The sequence below is a fragment of the Phodopus roborovskii genome, unplaced genomic scaffold (assembly GCF_943737965.1).
Source record: "Phodopus roborovskii unplaced genomic scaffold, PHOROB, whole genome shotgun sequence".
NCBI lineage: Eukaryota > Metazoa > Chordata > Mammalia > Rodentia > Cricetidae > Phodopus > Phodopus roborovskii.
In genome coordinates, this window is record NW_026126408.1 from 18,021,312 (window position 1) to 18,044,053 (window position 22,742).

Here is a 22,742-nt window from a genome sequence, read left to right on the forward strand (position 1 = left end):
CTGGCCAATGAGAAAATAAAAATGACATTAATAGTAGAATGCTTCTATTGCATGTTGTGAGGCTGTGGTTAAATCTTCAATGCCATAAAAACCATCTAGGTATCTAGATGATTCTCTGCTCTTTATGATATGAGAACAATGAGTTTGTTATATACACATATACAACAAATATAACAAAGCAGTAGTAATTCAGGTATGATGTACTATAGATGTTTTCATCCAACAGTGGACATTGGTCCTCCTGCCTCAGAGTCACTGAGTATGCCTTTTGAAAGTTCAGAGTACAACATTGGAATATTTTCCTATTTGAGGGAAGGTGGGGCTGTTGCTTTTTACCAGGCCATCAAAAATTGGGCACTCCTTATACCAACCAGAGTTAACACAGAGACACAGACACACAGACACACACACAGACACACACACACACACACACACACACACACACACACACACACACACACACGTTCTAGTTATCCTGGGAAGTAACTATTACTCCAAGTCCCAGTCATGATCTGGGCCAATCCATCCTCTTCAGCTCTGTTTCAATTCCTTTTAGCTTACTCAGCTTCTCTCCATCAAGGTGAGAAACTGAATACACATCTCACTTACCTTTGCCTGTTATTTTCTCTCCTTTCCAAGTACCAGGGTGATCAATCCCACTATTATTAAGAAATAAGAGAAAGTACTTCAAGCTATTCCCTCCTTAACCCAGTATCATAAATTAGGCTTATGACAGAGGACAGGAACATGAATGTAAAAATTAGAATATCAATCCATAGCATTTGGAAAGATTTCTAATAATCTCATGTAAATAATAATAGCTTCTCAAATCTGCATGGAATACAAGAATTTTATTTTACAGTTTACCAAAGCTTGTCTATTTTTTGACCTGTTATAAAAAAATGAGTAAAGGTTTACTTTTGCTTTGTTTTACCCAAACTACAATACTCCTTGCTCCCACCCACTATTGCGTTTCTAAAGAAGAGACAATTCCTAGCCAGGAGTGACTTATTTTATCTTAGAACGTAGGGTGTCTTATGTTGACTTGTTTATTTTTCTTTTGGTGTCGGGTTTTCCTCTATTCTTGGTAATTGCTTTTGGAATGGACCCTTAGCAGAAAGGCAAACTGTTGTACCTGAAGATTGATTATACCATTCCCTCTATTTCTCTATCCTTATCAATTTTTCATGACATTTGTGAAAGTCAATATATTGTTAATTTTTCATGACTACATGAAGAAAATGCTCAGCTTGGGAGATACTTTCAAAACCAGGGACTCTCATCTCCAGTCACCAGGGAAAATGTGTTTATCAGTAATATTTTCTAATATGTGCAGATAGATTTAAAAGTTCCTTTTCATTTTACTTTGAATGCTATGTATGTTACTTTTGAAAATGTAGACATTGGAAAAAATCCAGGTTAAGGAAGAAAAAAACTATATAAAGAAATATTATAAACCACAGAGACCCATTAGTACATATGCATATGAGCATATATTCATCAACACTGGTAATTATATGCATGTACATTGTAAAATGTGCATCTTTGCTTTTGACTCATTGATAGTAGAGCTCTACAGTTTTATACTTATTTTACTTTACTAGTATATGTTATAGTCACTTCCTCTTAGTGTAGTAGGGCTATTTCACAGTGTTGAATTCTTTAACACTGGGAAAAAGCAATTCTTTGATGCCTATTTCTTTCAAATTTTTACCCATTGTACCAATGTCTTACAATTAAGAAATAAGTATTTTTTAAATTAGTATGCAAAATAGCTGATTTCATCATTGGAGCTTTGTACATATTTATCATTATGTTTGTTTTCCTGTGATTCCCTCCTGCTCCTGCCTTTCAGGCCTCCCTCCCTCTTAGCATCCTCCATTCTCTGTTAGTCCTCAATTGTGCTTTTCACTCTTTATTTCCTACCTCCAAGAAGACTGCTTCCCTTCTCATTCATGATCTGCTCCCCAACACATGCACTCTCTTTCCCCTTTCCCTCTCTCCCTCTCTCCTTTTTCCTTCTATCCTTTCTTCCTCCCTCCCTTCCTCCTCCCTCCCTCCCTTCTTTCTTTCTGTCCTGCCTCACACACATTCTCTATCTCCCCACCCCCAACACTTCCAGATACTTACTTTAAATTCTTCTTCTTCTAGTTTATAAAAAGTTTTAAAACAAAAACTACGTTCTGAGCTTGTATAATGCTATCCAAAGGTGTCTAGGAGGCACAGCACAGCTCCAGAGCCAGGAAGCAGAAGCAGAGGAAATACATCTGTAGGTTTGAAGGGCATGCCAAAGAACTGTGGAGGGAAGACTGCCATGCACCCTACCATCTACATTGAAGGACAGGTCCTGTGTCCTCACACATTCCCCCAAACACTCCAGATCTCTTTCTGATGGGTGATGCTTTTTCCTCATTTAGTTTGCATATTCCTCTTGGAAAAAAATGTGCATTTTTTGCTCTGCTTGAGGATGGTCTTTATTTCCTTTTTATATGTTCTTTATACCATTCAACTCTAGGAGGATTAAAAGGTACAGACAGAAAGGGGCCAGCTCAAGAGAGATTCGCAACCAGTCTGACCTCCCATTTCTCACAGAACATTGTTTTTGGTCTTAGGAAACAAGTTTCCTGCAATTGCTGGTAATACTGCTTATTGTTAATTCATCCTTGAGCTTCTAAACAAGACATAGTTTTATGCCTGGAGGTTTGCCTGCTTAGGAGCTTTTAGTAGATGAGCAGTCTATGGTTCTGAAACTTCTTAAACATGACACTTCAATTAGTTTTAACCAATTTTGCATTAAAAAAAGCTGGGGGCTGGTGAGTGTCCCAAGCTAACCTGAACTTCACTACATAATCAAGGGAAATATTAAACTTCTGCCTCTGCTTTCCAGGTTCTAGAATCACAGGCATTCACCACCATGCCTGACTTACTTCAGGTTGAGGACATAACTAAAGTACTACCAATGACAAAATACACAAGGCAATCAGAGCCTAAAACTAGACAAAGAAGAAACAAAGGGAAGATTCTTGACTTAAGAACTGCCCTGTAATGAAAGTCCAGTAACAGGCTGAATTCAAAAGCAGTAAACTTAGGGAGAGTCATCAAAAGGTATATCCCCATAAATTTGATGTCTTATAGATATTACTTCATTAATGTTCATGGCATTTTGAAATGTGTAACAAAGATGTATGTTTCTTTCAGAGATGAGTAAATTGGCTTAAGTGATTTGCCAAAGATCAAACTGGAGGTCATCAACCAATTTGACCTCCCATTCTCTTTGGGGTGGGGATGAAAAACCACCATAAGATAGTCATATAGACTTATAAATGCTTAGTTGATAGCTCTGGTATATTACTGACTATCTCTTACATTTTAAATGAAGCCATATTCCTTATTTATGCTCTACCTGCTCTACCATGTGGCAGTCCCTTTAATTAGCATGGCATGTTCATCTTCTGCTCTCTCTGCATCTGCCTGGTGGCTCCTGACTCTGCCCTTCTCCTTCCCATCATCCTTGGTTTGGTTGGCCTACTCATACTTCCTGCCTGGCTACTGGCCAATCAGTGTTTTATTAAACTAGTTCAAGTGACAAATTTTTACAGTGTAGAAGAGGATTATTTCACAGCACCTCTCATTTTCTTTGCTTGGACCACTGTTTATAGAATTGGAGTTCTGGCCATGCCAGCATAGTGCCACTTATCAATGAGGTTTTAGAATCCTTGCTTAGGAGTTTGTGAAAAATCAATGTAATATAACTTGCAAAGACCTTTAGTGATGTTTTCATTTCTTGAAAATGAAAACACTGGTGAACAGATTGAAAAGTCCCCATGGGCAGGTCTTCATCCCAAGGGTCAAAAACATAATTTAAACTATCTCTCCAAAAGAAGGTATTTCTGTCTAGATCATTAGGACCCAATGCTAAATCTCTGGCACAGCAAGTGGCAGAGCATGGCTTTTTTTTTTAGCCATGACTTTTTCTTTCTACCTTGACATCTCTTCATCACATATTGTATTGTCTGTATAGCTCCAGGCAGATGGCGTCCATAGTAACAGGATTCTCATTTTAACAAGGGCTTCTTCCTAGCTGTTCCACAGGATGTTCTATGTTTGAGCCACGCTGGTTTGGGTGGGATTGTGTTCATTCTAAAATGAGTTAAAGTAGTCAGATGACTCAAATAGCAGTCTGTTAAGGGAGATTATCCTTCCCCACAGAGAAATTCTTAGCATTCAGCTATAAAAGAAAAAAATACTTCTTTATTTAGCTCACAGCTCTATTCTCTAGATATTGCTTAAAGAGACCTAGCCTTATCAGAAATATTCCATAGCTTATACAGCAGTAGGCATTGTCATAATCCCGTCTATATGTCTATCCTACGGTGGTCTTTTCATCCCCACCCAAAGGTATTTTTTTTTCCCAGAGCTAAGCAAGTTTTATAGAAACTGAGATTTGTAGACTTTTTACTTGACAGTTTTATCTTTAGCAAGCATAACTTGCTGTTAGCCCCTTTTCTAGAAAAAAGAAAGAATCATGCAGGGTTATAAAGACAGAAGTCAGTAATGATGAGTCACAATGTTCCTTATTTTGTTTGCTCATTCCTACATGACCTAACATTTTCTAAGCAAGTTTGTTAGTCATTTAATTAATGTTAAAGATAGCTAAAGTGACCTAGATGGTCTCTTTACGATCACTCAAGTCCAAATCATCTGCATACGGAAATGATGGTTTCCCATGGTCATAGAATATTACCCAAAGGACAAAAAGGAAATAGCATTAAAACCAAAGGAATCTAACAAAGATTCTGCAGTCAATCACCCAACCAACCTTACATTCTGTGAAATCTGTTGAATACCTGTAATTTCTAACTATGATCAATAAACATAGTTGCTTATCATCTTCAGGATGGCTCTAGTCATCAAATAGAAAATAGTAGGCTAAGTTATGTTGGCTAACAATCAGCAATAATCTTTGAATTTATTTTGATTTTAATGTTACATGTAGAAACTTTCAAGACTTTGACCAAGTCATTATGTACTGCAGATACCATTTCAAAGATGGCATGGAAATATATGTTAACTCATTTTTAATGAATTAAAATATTCACATTATTTTATGAAATGAAACTCTATATTCAAATAAGGTGTTTAATTGTTGTACCAGGAATGTATGAATAAACCATACTACTGTGACATATCCATTAGAGGAAAGTCACATAGGTAAGGTCATAAAGGTGGGGACCTCTGAAGATTTTGAAAGGATAAAGAAGAAAAAACATTGTCTTTGTGGCTTTTAGGTGTAGAGATTGTCCATAGAAGGAATGCTTGAGTGTGACTGCAATTTTCAGGAAAGTGTCTTCTTCAGGAGCAATGCCACTCATAGCACAGAAGGTGAGGGAGACACAAGACCATCTTCAAAGTCAGCACTCAGTTGGGGTTCTCTTTGGAATAACAAGACTCTCACTCAAAAAACACTATACATCCAAAGATGGAATACATGCCTTTCTGACTAGCCATCCCAAATAATCCATTAAGATGTAAATATTTCCTAAGTCCCATTCATTCATAGCTCTAATTGGAACTTCCAGATGAATGCCAGTTACAAGTAGCTGGCTCAAGAAATGCATTTTGCTTTCTCATTCTTATTACTGCTCAAAAGACACTGGCCACAGACAATGGGAACTCAACATGGTCTCATTCCAGCAGAAAAGACAGAGGAGAAAGGCCTAACTACTGTACCTCAAAACCAAGAACCCAAGAACACTTGAGTGTATGCCTTGGTTAAAATGAATTCCAACCTACCTGGGATCCAAGGTGACCATTTTGCTACCTGGGACTCACAAGAGAAATGAATTTACATATGGCTACCACATCCTCCATAGCTCTGTATTCCACCTATATGTGTGACTTCACATTGAAAAAGACCTAGGAGGTGGCCCCACAGGGAGGGCACACAGCTAGGGCAGTCACACTTCCAGTGTTCTGACTTGGGTCTCTACCCGGTGATTTAGCCCCACCCCTAGTCTCAATTTTACATGGTTAGGACCCCAGGAGACTTTCTGAAAAACGATACTGTACACATGGAAAAGTTTTCTCCCTAGTTCATTAGTTCCCTTTTGGTTATATGCTTAGCTGATCTTGCTAAATAGGGCTAGTTACTAAGTCATCAATCCTTTATGGTATAACTGAAGGCTTCAAATGTACAGCCAAGAGAAACAGCCAGAGTTCAGTCAATTTTCCTTCCATAACTGATCATAGACCAAGCCTCAGTTCCCAACACTTAATAATATAAAACAATTCTTTTCATTGCTTACATCTCTTATTTTATAAGAAGCTACCACTTTCTGTAACTATGGGGTTCAAGTTTTCTGTAAAGCATCTTCTACACGTTTTACTATCTTTGAAGAACCCTCCATCTAACTCCTGTCATTAGCCCATCAGGAGGCCACGGCTTTTGAAGTCCAAGTTCCTGCCATTGATGTGCCTTTGGGTGTAGCAAGCTTCAGTTAGTTGCTACTTTTGTCTAAATTTTTGAGTGTACTTCATTTCTGGTTTCTGAATATTTACTATTTTAGTTATTGGTTTGATATATCTCAAAAGAAACTGTAATAATTTATTTAGTATCTTAGCTCTTTTATAAGCAGAGTATTTTGGGTTGAGCCATTGTGTTTGTAACAGTAGAGTCTTCCTTAGTCTCTTTAATTTCATATTGTGGTCCATGAACCATTTTACTTTTTTTTTTCCAGAGCTGAGGACCGAACCCAGGGCCTTGCACTTGCTAGGCAAGCGCTTTACCACTGAGCTAAATCCCCAACCCCATCATTTTACCTTTTATACATTCATATAAGGTTGAACAAGGCACATTCACATACAGCAGTCAGATGGTTTTCAAGATGTTAGCCTATTCTTCTAAAGCATAAAAACCTTTCAATACTTAATGAGGTTATTTCATGTAACTAGCCAAAAACATTTAAGTGATTTATTGGAGCATATGATTTTTACAAATTTTTGGCTGAGTTAATGAAACAGTAAGTAAAGTTAATTTTTTGGCAGGGAATTAAATTTCATGCTCCAAAATTTTTAAAGGATTGTTTTAGTATTTCTTTTAAACATTTTTGAGATGTCTATCATTATAAATAATTTACATAATAGTATCCACATGGAGTGACTTACTAAAAACAATATAAATGAATCAACCCACAAATAGATACCTTTCCATTTACCCCCTTCCCATAATTAGTGCATGGGAAGCGGGTGGCCATCATAGTTTATTTATTACTGAAATGAAGAAATGAATATTAAGTAGACAAGATTTTTTCACAGATAAATATTGAGTGGATAAGTAATGAATGAGTGAAAAAAACAAATGAGTACTCTTCAATAATTCAATCCCAGTTAATTTAGTGCACACAGTAGCTTTCAATTGGCCACCAATGAATGAATCAGGTTTCCTCATCCATCTTTGGCTATTTCTACAGACATAACAACCAGGGAAGGATGAAGAAAGAAGTATAAACATTTGCTTTCCTCAAGTTCCTACACTGAATTTCCAGCATCAGATCAACCATAGACTTTCAACAGCATAACACTGTTTGGAAAGGTACACCTGATGTAAATATAAAGCCTGGATGTTTCTCAAGCCCCACTGTTTCTTTTCACCAAGAGTTAAACAGCTTTTAGCACTTGCTGCCATCAAATGAATTGAATTTTTAAAGACTGTTTTCTAAAGCCCAATTTTCTTTATTTGGAAAACCAAAACTGTAGTTGATGCTAGTCTGCGAAGGATGGTTTATCTAGGTAAAGTATGAAACAGATCTATAAGGCTCTTAAGACTCTCAGAGTGAGGGAATATCAACTCTCCCTGGATAGTAGGATACAGCCAAGGAGGAGTTTCTTCTGCAGGATGCAGTAATCAGAGAAGAATCATCCCAAGAATTTGACATCAGATGAATACCAGTCATAGATACAAAATCAGACTAGATTCTTAGAATAAAGGGAAGCTTAGGTATGATTAGAGGTAACCCCTGAATATGACTGGAGAAAATCATGAAGGGAGATGCACAAAACTGAAAATAAAATCATTTTAGATTAAGGCAATCTAAATCACTTTTTCAAGGTGTTATTTATGCCAGGTTAAATTCTACCTACTTGTAAACAGAACCACATAAGTTATTACCATTATCATCCTTATTAGTAGTAGTAGTATTCTCTCTCTCTCTCAACCTCTCTCTCTCTCTCTCTCTCTCTCTCTCTCTCTCTGTGTGTGTGTGTGTGTGTGATGCATGTGTGGACACACATCCCAAGGAGCATGTATGGGCATCAGAGGAGAACTCTGGAGTCATATTATGTCTTTCCACCTTTACATAAGTTCTTGGGCCACCAGTTTGCTCAGCAAACACTGAGTCATCTGGCCAGCCCAGTTTTTGTATTTCCTGCTGCATCGACTAGGATATTTTCTAATTTAATATCATAATGTGTAATGTGTCTTTGGTGGAGGAAATGAACTCCTGTCCAGTTTTTATTTATTGTGTTTTGTAGGTTTGTACATGTTTAATTATAGTGAAACTTCATTAATGAATCCATTCAACTATGATTTCATGGTAGCATTTTCTTCAGAATTTCTCCTAGGTACCATATAGAAGCTGTACTCATGAGCCTGAATACCCAGGTGTTTCACATTTTAGAATACAAGTCTTGAGGATTACTAAAATCTTGACTACTAATTATTGATTTCTTCATTTCACTTGTAAGTGGAAACGTGATACCTACCTTCTCCCCACTACAGTGAGTGGATAAGTGGGAAAGTATCTCTTTTTAGGTTGTTTAATTTTTATCTCAATTATTATTAAGTCATTCAACCCCTAAGTATATATTGAGTTGGATCCAATACTTGATGAAGACTACATTCTTCCAAAGTTATTCACATTTTTCTTATCTGTGCTGAAAGCTGGACATTGAGAGAAGAATTTATTTACATTTAAAGTAGTTATTTATATGAAGATTATTTTTGTTCAACAATCAAGTTTTTTATTTATTCAGTACAGAAAAGCCCACCAGATATTCCTTTTCATCATCTAGGTGCCAAGTGTGCTGACAGTATGCCCTGCTAGCTGCAGTAGACACAGCAGCGCTGGGATCTTCACTTCTGTAATGATTTGGATTTCCACCACCTCCCACTGATCTGGGAAATAAGCAATTTTGGGAGAGTTAATCAAATTTAGAGAAGAGGTTTGAGCAGGAGAATGTTTAACTTGCCTGAAAATGTCACCCCATACAGATAAAATCCTGACACAATTTAAATTTAAGTGAAAATTTAACAGGGTTTTCAGTTTCTCAAGAGGTTGTTGAACTGTCCTCATAGACTGATGAACAGTGGTAATATGTGTTCAGAGAAGATCTAGTTCACTGACTTTATTTGTTTCCTATGGTATAAACAGGATTTTGATATAATGCAAAGCCATCTTAGCTATTTGTAGTGTCTAACATAGTTTGGTTGTTTGCACTATAGTAATATCCTCAGATTCCCTGAGAAAGTGCAGATAAAAGCCCCCAAATGGAATACAGATCACACACACACACACACACACACACACACACACACACACACACACACACACACTTGCACGTGCACACATGCACACACACTTCAGAACTACCAACCCAGAAAGCTTGAAGCTATTTCTCAAGACAATGGAGAGATTCTAAGGTATAACATTGCACCACAGAACACACGTAGGATGTGGAGAGAGGGAGTTGCTATGGAGTAGCTATAACTTTCTGAATGACCTACATAGATTTTGGGCAGACAGCTCAACTAATTAATGATTTAACAAGTGAAACAGACCAGCATAGTTTGCAGGGCTCTAGCTTGCTGGACTAAGTTTTGATGAGGGTGTCGGGTAATGATAATCATACCAGCAGCTACAGCCAAGTGAAGCTTAGAAATTCACTTGTCCCCAATGTCACAGCTTCTTTCTCTCCATCCAAGAAGCCGTCATTGTGGGGATTGTCACTTCTTCTTTGCAGATCAAGACACTAAATTTCATAGACATGGGATGCTTGGCTCATCATAGTAACACACAGTGATTAAGTTAGGGATAAAGAGTTGGGATTTAAAAATGGATGCTTTATAAATTGTTGAGCTATAAAATCAAGATACTTAAGAGACCCTACCCTGGAACAGAGTACCTTTGAGATAACACAATATTGCTAGAACAATGTACTTAGATGGCGTATCACAAAAGATGAAGATGAGTCTGGGAACTGGGCATCTTTATTATGTTCATGTAGGCACAGAGCAGGCATTAGATGTTGAACCTCCTCACAGGCAAGGAACTACCAGTAGCCAGCTCTCACTGTTGTGGCTCATTAAGAAAAGTGGGCAAACTTAAAAATGGCATATTCTGTTTACCTCAGAGCAAAGGTAGGACTGGGTAGATTCAGTGACTAAAAAATTCTGGTGGAAGAAAAGAAGTATGGTTTTGCCAGTTGGCCTCCTCAAGTTTATAAAATCATATTTCTTGGAGTTTCCTTTCCATATCCCCCTCACCCATATAAGTACTTCTAATACAGCCTGTAGAGTGCTTAATTTCTTTTGTTTGGAGGCCGGGGCTCATCTGTGGTCCCCTTCCTTGTATTCCATTAGTGAAGGCTTCAGAGCCCAAACTGAACTTGGGACAGGTTTCCATTAAAGCAATCATGCTAGGAAACTGATCTTTGGCACGTTTCTTTGATTTCCAACAGGAGATGTACTCATTTGAGGCAGAACAGGCTGCTCTGCTGTGCTGTTGCTATGACTTCATGTCTGTAATGTTAGAGTCTTAAGTTCTGTATTTGACAATACAAAACACTCTAGGCTCAGTAACTAAATGAATTAATGTAGTCATTGACAGTTGTTGGGGGGTAGAATAGACATGGTAAGGAATTCAGGATGGAAAGGGTTCAGATGAGTATGCAAACACTTCAAAGTAGAACTCACTAGGGAAATATTGGCAAGAAGGACAGGTCTTAGGAGTGGGGGGGGTGGGGCTCAGTACTGGGGTGTTGTGGGAGTTGTTGATAGGATGCCCAGTCAGGCAGAAGTTAGAAACTGCAAATTCACAGCTCAGATCATGAAAGAGGCAAAGAGCATAATGTACCAGTGATGGCACAATTCAACCCTCATGGCTAGGTTCTCAGAATTTTATTGTCCTAAAACCAGGGCATCTGACTAATATTTTATAATTTCAGATCTCAGAGGACAAGGAGCCCAGCTAACTAAGGAAGGCTACCCACGGTCTGGAAGAGCAGCACTAAGGTGCATGTGTGGAAGACACAGGGACTCTAGGAAGATGGGATTTAGCTGTCCTTGCAATGGGTTATGACCATTGCATTAACTATGCATTTATTAAAAAGTAGAGTGTAAACTAATTTAAGAAAAGAATAAAGCAAAATACTCTCCAAACCGACTTGCACTTAAATTAGTTCTAATGTCTGCGGAATTTCTTAAGGTCTTTAAACAAATGAATATACAAATAGTAAAAGCAATTTTCATACATTTGGGAAATATGACTTGGAAATTTATTTTAAAAATTAATGAATTAATGTTATTTTTAAGCTTTATCACCTGGAATTATTTTGGACATTCTGTCCAGGAAGGGATACACAAATCAGAAGAACTTGATTTCCTATTATTAGAAGTTTAATTTCTTTCCAGGGTTTGCTATAGTAAGTTAGGATGTAAGCTGTAATTGTTATCAAGGATTTAGTTCACCTTCCTGTGTACATTTTCTGGATGGATTTCTAGATGGAAGCTACAGGAAGAGAATGAAGGGTCTTTGCAGTTACTCCAATCCCTTTTCAGCTTTACATTTTTGCTATATACACGTATACATGTGTGTATAGATAAACAAATGTACAACATGGGAAATATATACTACAAATATGTTTTGTATTATCTTGAACAATAAGGAATTTACCTTGATCATTAATTTTGTCCACTAGCTCCTATTCGGTTTTTATTTCTTTTTTATTTTCTTTTTGATGGAAGAGACTGCAGGAGTTTATTTTTGCCTTGAAGTTTGCCTATGCATTTTATTATTTGGAAAATTATTAAAATGGCTTCTGAAGAAGATCCAAATTTATCTCACTCAAAATGCCTGTTGGAAACAGGATCAAACACCCATACATAAACACTGAGTCGAACTAGAACCCAGATACAGATGGAGAAGACAAGACCAGGCGGCAGAAACACATACAGACAGCTTACCTGAACAAGGAGGAGCTAACGGCCACTAGACTGATAGCTGGAAAGCCAGCATGGGACTGACTCAGGCCCCCCTGAATATGGGTCTCAGCCAGAAGGACTGAGCAGTCTAAGGGACCTCAGACAGTGGAGCCAGGATGTATCCCTGGTGCACAAAAGGACTTTGCGAACACATCCCCCATGGAGGGATAACTGCTTTAATCTAGAGACAGGAGAGAAGCCCTAGTCCCTACTTCACATGACCTGTCAGATCTACATGACCCCAACTGGATGGCATTCCCCTATATATGGAATTGGGGTGGGGGGATGGAAGGGGAGAGTGGTTAGAGTGCATGTGAGAGGGTAGAGAGGGTAAAAGGGAGGGAAAGAAGAAGGGAGGGAAGGAGGAGAGGAGGAAGGGAGGGAGAGGGAACTGGGATCAACATGTAAAATAATAAATTAAATTAAAAAAAATGCTTTGACTCCAAAATTTAAGTTCAAGGACAAGTTACTGGGGAAAAGGATTTCTATTTTTGTTTCCACAGAAAATGAAAAGATGTGGATTCCTTCCAGACTAATGTGGTTTGATCAAGCCAGACCGCCTGAAACAGAGTACCAGGTGATCCTACATTCAAAACAGCTGGACAAAGCAGCCTTACAGACTATAGCCAGGATTTCTGAATCTTTGAATCCCTCATGACAGCGCCCCTTTCCAGCAGGAAGTAGTTTGGAAAGAAAAACGCCCAAATTCCCAAATATTGTCTATAAATGTTTGTTTTCATTTAAATGGACTTTGTTATATAAAATAAATTAAAAAAAATAAAAAATGAGCAACTAGTAGAAAAGCCAAAGAGGGGGGGGAGAAAACTTTTTGTTTGTGAGTTTGGTTTGAGACAGGGTCTCACCATGTAGCCTAGAGCTCACAGAGATCTTCCTATTTTTCCCTCATGATGAAGGCTTGAATTAAAGGGATATACTACCATTACTGGCCCAGGGCAACACTTTTTTATTAATTAAAAATTTTAAAATATTTTACATACTGACCATAGCTTCCCCTCCCTCTTCCTCTCCTCTTTTCTCCCAACAATGCCTATCTACTTCCTCCCTCATCTACTCCTCCTCTGTCTCTGTTCCAAAAGGGGCAGGTCTCCCATGTGGGTCAACAAATCAGGGTACCACTCTTCCCTCTGCATCAAGGCTGGACAAGGCAACTCAGCATGGGGAATAAGTTCCACAAAAGCTAGATAAAGTGCCAGGAACAGGTTCTGATCTCACTGTTAGGACCCTCACAAACAGATCAAGCTACCCAACTGTCACACACATAGAGAGGGTCTAGGTAGGTCCCATGGAGGCTTCCTAGCTGTCAGTCCAGAGTCAATGAGCTCAGGTCAGCTGTCTTTGTGGGTTCTGCCATCATGACCCTCACCTCACTGGCTCATACAATTCCTCCTTCCTCTCTTCAACAGGACACCTGGAACTTGGCCAAGTACTTGACTGTTTATCTCTGCATCTTCTTCCATTAACTACTGGATGAAGGTTTTCTGATTGCAATTAACATAGTCATAAATGTGATTATAGGAGATGGTAAGTTCAGGTGCCCTCTCTACTATTGCTAGGAGTCTTAACTGGGGTCATCATTGTAGATTCCTAGGAGTTTCCCTAGCACAGGGAAGCACATCTTAGAACCATTTTTCAATTATTTCAAATGTGCAAGGAAGTTATTAATGATGATAAAAGTCTATACTATTTGGGTGATACATTGTGGGGAACATCCTGACTAATGTATATTATTGACATGAGCATGGCCATGTCAAGGACCCAGTGCCTAAGACTCCTGGAAATAGTAATCTTTTTCTAATTAGGCTCTAGGGAATGACAGAGCCTTACTTTAGTCCTAATGTTTTGACCCTTTCATACAGTTCCTCATGTTGTACTGATCCTCAATTATATAATTATTTCATTCCTACTTCATAACTATAATTTTGCTACTGTTATGAATTGTAATGTAAATATGTGATATGAAGGATGTATGATATACAATCACTGTGTAAAGGTCATTAAGGTCTCCCATGGGGTCACAACCCACAGGTTGAAAATGACTGCTCTGGTCCAAGTGTGAATATTATAAAGGATTGATCTTTATCTAAAACAAGTGTGTTCAGAAAAACTGTTAATAGCCTCCCCACAGAAAACTGTGACCTGAGACTGCTCCACTACAGAGACCTACCACGATTAGCTCTCCTGACTCTTCCTCCATGTATAATAAACTTTCCTCCTTAGCTCCATGGTACATGATAAACATATAGTTTCCAGGGTGCTGGTGCATCTCCATCAGACTACATGGCCCCCTGATCCCAGATTTTATCTGTGTATATCTGTGTGTTTCTCCTTTCTTCATTCTTTTTTTTTTAAGGTTTATTTATTTATTTTGTATACAGTGTTCTGTCTGAATGCCAGAAGAAGGCACCAGATCTCATTACAGATGGTTGTGGACCACCATGTGGTTGCTGGGAATTGAACTCAGGACCTTTGGAAGAGCTGGCAGTACTCTTATCTGCTGAGCCATTCCTCCAGGCTCTCCTTTCTTCATTCTTTCATTATCCCAGTTAAGTCAAGTTAGAAGCTGTGGCAGCATGATAGAATATTTTTATTTGCATCCATGTTAATTTCCTGATTACTATGATTGGACAGTGGTTATATGAGAGAATGCCGTTGCTTGCCATATTTTTTGCTACTGCAATGTAATAGAAACATTTTTATACAAAATAAAAAGTAGAAGTTCTCTTGAAAACTGTTATTATTGAGGTTGGTGGTCTACACAGAGAAGAGCCAAGACCCATGTTAAGAGATAATACTAGGGACACAATTCAGTGTGGACTGTGTTTGCTATGCAAACAGGAGGACCTGAATTCAGATATGGTTCCATTTAAAAGCTGGGGCAGAGGACAGTAACACTTGGATGCATGGAGCTCACTTTCCTGCTGGCCAAGTGGAATAGATGACTTACAGGTCAGTGAGAAACCTTGCCTCAAACATATGCATGCATGTGGGTGCATACAAACACAGAGTTTTATATTGTTATTTGTTCTCCTCTTCTTTTTTTCCCTTTCTTCTTTTTCCCCTTTCTTTGGTTGTGTATATCTCTTGCTATCTAGAGGCACTGGGGTGGGTGGTGGAATTTTTCTTCTTTACTTCAAGTTTATCTTTTGCATTTTAAATGTTTTGATATTATAATATAATTATAGAATTTTCCAGTTTCATTTCCTCCTCCCAAGCCCTCCTTGCTCTCTTTTAAATTCATGACCTGTATTTTCATTGTTGTTATATACATATATGAACATATATGTATATATCTATTCATAAATACACAAATATAATCTGCTTAGTCTGCATAATGTTATTTATATGTATGTTTTCAGGGTTGACTATTAGGCTTTGGATAACCAATTGGAGTGTTCTTCCTGAAGAAGACTTTCTCCCTGTTTCAGCACTACTTAGTAGCCTGTAGTTCTTTGTGTAGGTTTTAGGCCTTGTGGGCTTTTCCTATCCATGTTAGTATGTCTATTGTTGTTGTCCTTGTTCAGCTCATGTTTAGGCAGTTATGTTGGTGAGCATTTATGGATGTGACTTCTTGAAGGCAGAGTTTTAAATGAGTTCAACAGACCTAAGATAAATGATAAATAGGTTTTTATTAGAGAAGGACTTACACAGATAAGAATAAATAACTGCCCTAGTCTTCCTGCTCCAGAAGAGGCAGTCTATGCTCTGCCAATGCCCTCTACAACCCAACAGAGCACACACCAGCCCTTCTCTCTTTTAAGGGGTCATATCTGCACCTGAAACCATGCCCAAAGGGTATAGCCATGACTACAAGTTCACTGGTAAGGTAAGATGCTACTACAGCTCCTGACATTCTCTTTCTAGCTGTTGCTCAGTTTTGTCTAAGATACTTCCAAAATATTGTAAACTACTGGTTGCTACCTACAGATGGAAGGTAAGTTCCTAATGCTGAAGAAACCATGCACTTCAGGCATAAGGCCCAGAGACCCTGAGATAGAACTGATGTGAATGCTCTCTCCTCCCTGAGGACTAGCTTTCATGGTGCCAGAAGATTTCATGCAAGTTTTCAAAGGAAGAAACAACTAGCAGTCCTATTCAGGTATGATTGCTATGTACCACAGTGAACCTCATGGCATGGTGACCCTAAGGGTGCAGTAGTGGTATGCATACCACTTTCTAATTGGACTTCAGACCTGTTCAACTAGAAGGAAAACATGCCTGAGATGGGAAATCCATCAAACTACCCAGAGCTAGTGAAGTCATGGATCTAGGAAGATAACCTACAGCTGTCACTTTACTAAACCAGCACGATTCCTAACTATATTCTAAACACTTGATATTTTATCCCAAAATAAGTGTAACCCTCACCCATAACCAAGTAAATTTCACTTCTCTTTTTAATAGAGAAGAGATCATTACAGAAAACCAAAGCCAATTAAAATGTAGAGTTGAGGAGCCCAGTCCCAAAGGACACATCTATAATACAACTCCCACATACAAAGTTCAGGGATCATTGTGGAAGAGGGGCTGGGAGATTGTTAGATTCGGGGGATCAAGGAGTTTGTTGTGATTGTGTCTCCGAGGAATGCCAGAAGCTATTGAGAGAGAGAGAGAGAGAGAGAGAGAGAGAGAGAGAGAGAGAGAGAGAGGGAAGGAGGGAGGGAGGGAGAGTCAGTCTTCCGAGGTATTAGAGATTTAGATTACATAACAAAATACAGGAAAAATGCCTGACTCATCCTCCCTAGAAAAATAATATTTTTACATATTATTTGATAATGTCATGCAGTGGATTTGTTTTTTTCCTACAGATTCTTCCAGCTCCTCCTCTATCTCCATATCCACCCTTCTTATCCTTTCCATCTCTTTTAAAATGACAAAGCATGGATTCCAGCTTATGTTGGCTGACTACACTTGAGCATAGTGCCTACTACAGAGTGTGGTTGATATATTCAGTGGCATTCTGTGCTGGCTAGTTTTATGTCAGCTTGATACAAAGTAGATTCATTTGAAAGGAGAAAACTTCAGTTGGGAGAATGTCTTCTTAAAATCTCGCAGAAGGGCATTTTTAAAATTAGTGATTGATGGAGGAGAGACCAACCCATTGTGGTGGTGGTATCCTTGGACTGGTGGTCCTGGGTTCCACAAGAAAGCAGGCTGAGCAAGTCATGGGGAGCAAGCCAGTAACCAGCACTCTTCTGCGGTCTCTGCATCAGCTCCTGTCTCCAGGTTCTTGCCCTGTTTGAGTTCCTGTTCAGTGATAAGCAGTGATGTGGAAACTTAAGCTAATTAGTCCTTTTGTCCACAAGATGCTTTTGGTAATGGTGTTTTATCACAGCAATAGGAACCCTAAGACATACTCTATTGAAGAAAAACTGGATTTTCTCTCTCCCAGAAACAATCAGTAGTAAATTTCTCTTTGGCTATGGGTGGACTTCATGTCCACTTCCCCTTCTCCACACTGGGATGTTTGTCTGACATGTGTTTGTTCAGGTTCTGTGGATGCCAGAACAGTGTCTGCGAATTCAGGTGTGAATCTGCCCTGCTGTGCCTGAAAAATGATTTTTTTCTTGAAGTCATTCACCACCTTTGTCTTTTATACTCTATCTCCCCCCCTTCCACATAGATCCCCTAGATTTAAGGGGAGAGGTGTGATTTAGGTATTCCATTAAATATTGAGCATTCCACAGTCTCTTATTCCCTGAATGTTAAATAGGTATGGGAATCTGTGTTAATTTCCATCTACTGTGGAAATTATGAGGGTTGAATGATATACTGGTCTATTTGCATGGTAACATGCCATTAGAAGTTGTTTTTATTACTATGTTTGTTTTAGCAAAATATAAGTAGTATGCTTTCCCCTGGGAAAAAATCTAGTATTTTTTTCTCCATAACATATCTAGACTCAGGATCTTAGCCTCATTGTCAGTGTCAGATGTAGGAGTGGGCATTAAATTCAATAAGAAATGGCTGATTTCATTTGTAGCACATGGACCACTATTGCACCAATTGGCATTTGTTGTAGACAGGTCATTATTGTAGCTTACAGGGTTTCTAGCTGGATGAGATTGATGATTACTTTTCTCCTCTGGTAATGTATAAACACCTTTCACCACTGTGAATTCTTGCTAAGAGGCATGTTTTTATATTCTGTTACATAAATATATTGTACCTTCAGCAGTAGGGGTTTACCATCAAATTGTGCAGGAAACCAATAGTACTGACAATGTAATGTTTGAGGTGAGTTCTATAGGATCCTAATGGTCAACAACTCAAAAAGATGTAATCTACCACTGATACTGGAGGCTTTGTTTTGTGATATATGATGTTTAGTTGGGGTGTTGTCTCTCACATTATAGGGTGATGACATTTAATTTCCTTTTATATGTGTACATACTTTATAGTAAGTTTCTGCAGTAGGTTTTATTTTTCTCTCCATTTGCTCATTTTAATTTTTACTTATTTAATATGTTACTGACTCTGAAACTATAAAATTCTGAATTGGGAAAACAGTTCATGCTTACATTCCTGAATATGTATATTAAACTCTATTTTGATGAATTTGCAATGGATCAAGTGTTTCAGCCAGCCTTGTATATTGCCCTGTCTATAACCTTAGTAATTTATATAATGGTGAGTGATTTGTGGTCACACACCAATTTTTGTGGCTTCAAAGACCTCTGCTTTCCAGTAAGTAGCAATTGCATTTTCTTAATCAACTTGAAGCATACTCTGGGTTCATGTCACATCTACTGACTGTGGACCATCACAATTAGATGTAAAAGGCATAATTGTGGGACCATTCAACCAATAATCTCAAGCAGATAACTCATTTCCATTTGTAAGTCCAAAGGATGCTATTTAGATGGACTTTCAAATACATCAGAAAACTGTAAGTTAAAAGATAACAGTTTTATGTATGGATAGTCAGTACGGAAGGGCAAGGACAGTATTATATGCATCTCTGTACCTCAAGGCATCTCTCACAAATGATGGCACAATTTAAGTGCTGAATAGTATCCCAGATGAGCACACACAGCAATGACTTAGAATAACTAATTTTACCCTGGAACTATCAAAAACTATGTATTTTTATTTGTTATGTAAAATGACTTACATTTCTAGTAAATTGAATTCACTCCTGCATTTAAGTGGCTGTTGTGGGGGTAATTTGTCTATAATATGAAAGTTATTTTACAGTTGATATTAACTTTAATTTTTGATTATATATCAAATTATAATGTAAAACCTCAAACAAGACAAATATGTAAGCCTTAATGTTTAGAGATGTTAATATTGTTCTAATTTTTTGAGGGCACCAATCAAGTAACTTTGGTTGGTGGTAGCTATCTGAAAGTTGCCAATATTCTTCAACGCCAAGGTTGGGTAGATGGATGGTTTTCCTAGTGGGGATCTGGGAAAAAGGAGGAGGGTAGGAATCATGGGGAAGGGTGCCAAGAGTAACTGATTATAGCTTTTCACCTTCTGCCCTTTCTCCCCTTCTCTTGAGGAAGGTAGGTAGGTAGAACATACATAGTGTGGGTGTCACATACTCTAAGGACCTTGGAACCAAAAAGTCCTTCCTTTGGACTACCTCTACCATTCTTTGGCTCTAACAACTGGAAAACCAGGAAGCAAAAGACATGCATACACAGAAACAAAAAAACATTGTCTCAAGGTGACCTTTGAAATGTTACAAACCACTTAAGAGCTTATGCATATGGACTATAATTTCATAGATATGGCAAAGGGTCATAGGGATGACACATGGAGAGGTAATATAACGTTACATAATTTGAAGATGTTAATCACCTATGCCAAAGAAAAACCTACCTCTTCCAGGATCCCCCTTTATAATTAAACGCTCCCATGTGAGGAAATGAGGGAATTACTGAGCTACATGTTTGTTTGAGTGTGTTCCTGTTTGGTGGAATGATTTTTTTAAAATTTCCTTTCACTTTGCTTAAATTCACACTTTTGCTATTGCATTTGTCTATCTTGCTCAGGTCTGAGACAACTAGAACCTGGGAACTATGTGACTGGAGAGGCCTGAAATCTCACTGTGACAATATGCCTTGCTGGCACTTCTCCTTTCCCCCTCTTTCCTTGTCACTAGCTCTATTTCACAGTCTCGTGAATGTGGGCATCTGACACTACATGAGTTTGTTAAACACTGCTCAATTTGATTGGAGAAATAGAATCTGGGTAATTCTCAGGTTCCAGAGGAAGAAGAACTCAACTAGGGCACAAATGAAGTCTCCTGAGGCTAAGGTCTGGCCTCTTGTGAACCAGATGTCCTGTTATAGTACATTTACTCAGTATATTTTTTTAACTCTAAAATGCTTCCAGATTACATAGCCACACAACAAACCAAAGCTCCTTAATCACACATAGGTATGAATGTCTAAGTTCTGGAGATATTTATCAATTGTCTCTCAGCTTGTCAACCCCATGTCAAATGATAGGACATAATGGGTGCACAGATGGCATAACTTTAGGAGAAAGTAGAAGAAAGATTTGTTAAAAATAGTAACTCTGTGTCTGGCTCTATGTGATGTTTTGAATGCATTGTGTACTTTGACAACTTGGGAGAGAAAGAGCAATCCAAAGTAGGAAGAAAGCCCTTAGGAATCCTTCACAGAGGAAGTACTGACATCTGAACTGCATTGAATGAATGAAATTTCTGGAAGTCAAAGGAATGAGATGCTGACTGTATAATAGGGTTAATAGGGCAGAATGTTTGGAATGGAATGGAAAGATCAGTAAACACTAAGTAAGTCAGTTAGAAAATGAGGTGGGAAATCCTTTTCCCCAGTAACTTGTCCTTGAACTTAAATTTTGGAGTCAAAGCATTTTTTTTAAATTTAATTTATTATTTTACATGTTGATCCCAGTTCCCTCTCCCTTCCTCCATCCCTCCCTTCCTTCCTCGCTCCCTCCTTCCCTCCCTTTTACCCTCTCTGCCCTCTCACATGCACTCTAACCACCCTCCCCTCCCCCACCTCAATTCCATATGTAGGGGAATGCCATCCAGTTGGGGTCCTGTAGATCTGACAAGTCATGTGAAGTAGGGACTAGGTCTTCTCTCCTGTCTCTAGATTAAGGCAGTTATCCCTCCATGGGGGGGGGTGTGTTCGGTAAGTCCTCAAGGACAAGTTACTGGGGAAAAGGATTTCTATTTTTGTTTCCACAGAAAATGAAAAGATGTGGATTCCTTCCAGACTAATGTGGTTTGATCAAGCCAGACCACCTGAAACAGAGTACCAGGTGATCCTACATTCAAAACAGCTGGACAAAGCAGCCTTACAGACTACAGCCAGGATTTCTGAATCTTTGAATCCCCCATGACAGCGCCCCTTACCAGCAGGAAGTAGTTTGAAAGAACGATGCCCAAATTCCCAAATATTGTCTATAAATATTTGTTTTCATTTAAATGGACTTGGTTATATAAAATAAAATTTAAAAAAATTAAGCAACAAAAAAAAAAAAAAAAAAAGAAAGAAAGAAAGAAAGGAAGGAAGAAAGAAAGAAAGAAAGTGAGGTGGGAGCCTGGCCAGCATTATTTCCCTTACCACAACTTCCCTGTGATAAACAGGACCTTCTACTCACAGCCCTTACTGCAGGTCTTTATAATAACCAGGAAACATGGTTATATATTTTCTTAGTTAGATGACTATGACCATGGCAACTCTTACAAAGGAAAACATTTAATTGGGGTGGCTCGCTTAACAGCAGCTGAGAGTCCTACATCTTTCAGGCAACAGGAAGTTGACTGAGACACTGGATGGTATCCTGCACATAGGAAAAGCCTCAGTGCCCTCCCACACAGTGAAACATTTTCTCTTACAAGGTCATACCCATTCCAACAAAGCCACACTTCTCAACAACACCATTTCCTATGAGGTTATGGGGGCCAGTTACATTCAAACTACCACATATGTGCATATCCCTCCTTGAGATGTTCTCCTAAAACTTATATCTTTACTCTTCAGAGGTTAAAAGTATTTTCTGTGAGACCAGATAGATGTAGAATTAAAATCTAGCATTAAAACACCTTAAATCTGTGACATTAGGCAGACACACATCTATTCTTTAATTCTCAGAATTCTTATCCATGAATTATAGCAGGTTCCTTGTGTTCTACCAGCTGAATTCTTGTGTCCTCAGACTTATGCAATAAAACCTAGCCCCCATTGCTGTGGAATCCCTTGGAGATGATTTGGCCTCAAGACAGAGACTTCTAAATGGTAGCTTTAGGAGAAACTGGGTCAATGATTGTTCTTTTCTACAACTACCTAGGGATACAGATGGGAAGGGAAGGCATTGTGTGAGAACTATATCAATCCAGACAGTAAATCTGTGGGCACCTTGATCTTGGAGTGATCAGCAGTTATAACCTTGCAACATTATAACCTGATGTTTAAAAGTCATGGATATTATGACATTTTGATACAGCATCCTGAGTTGACTA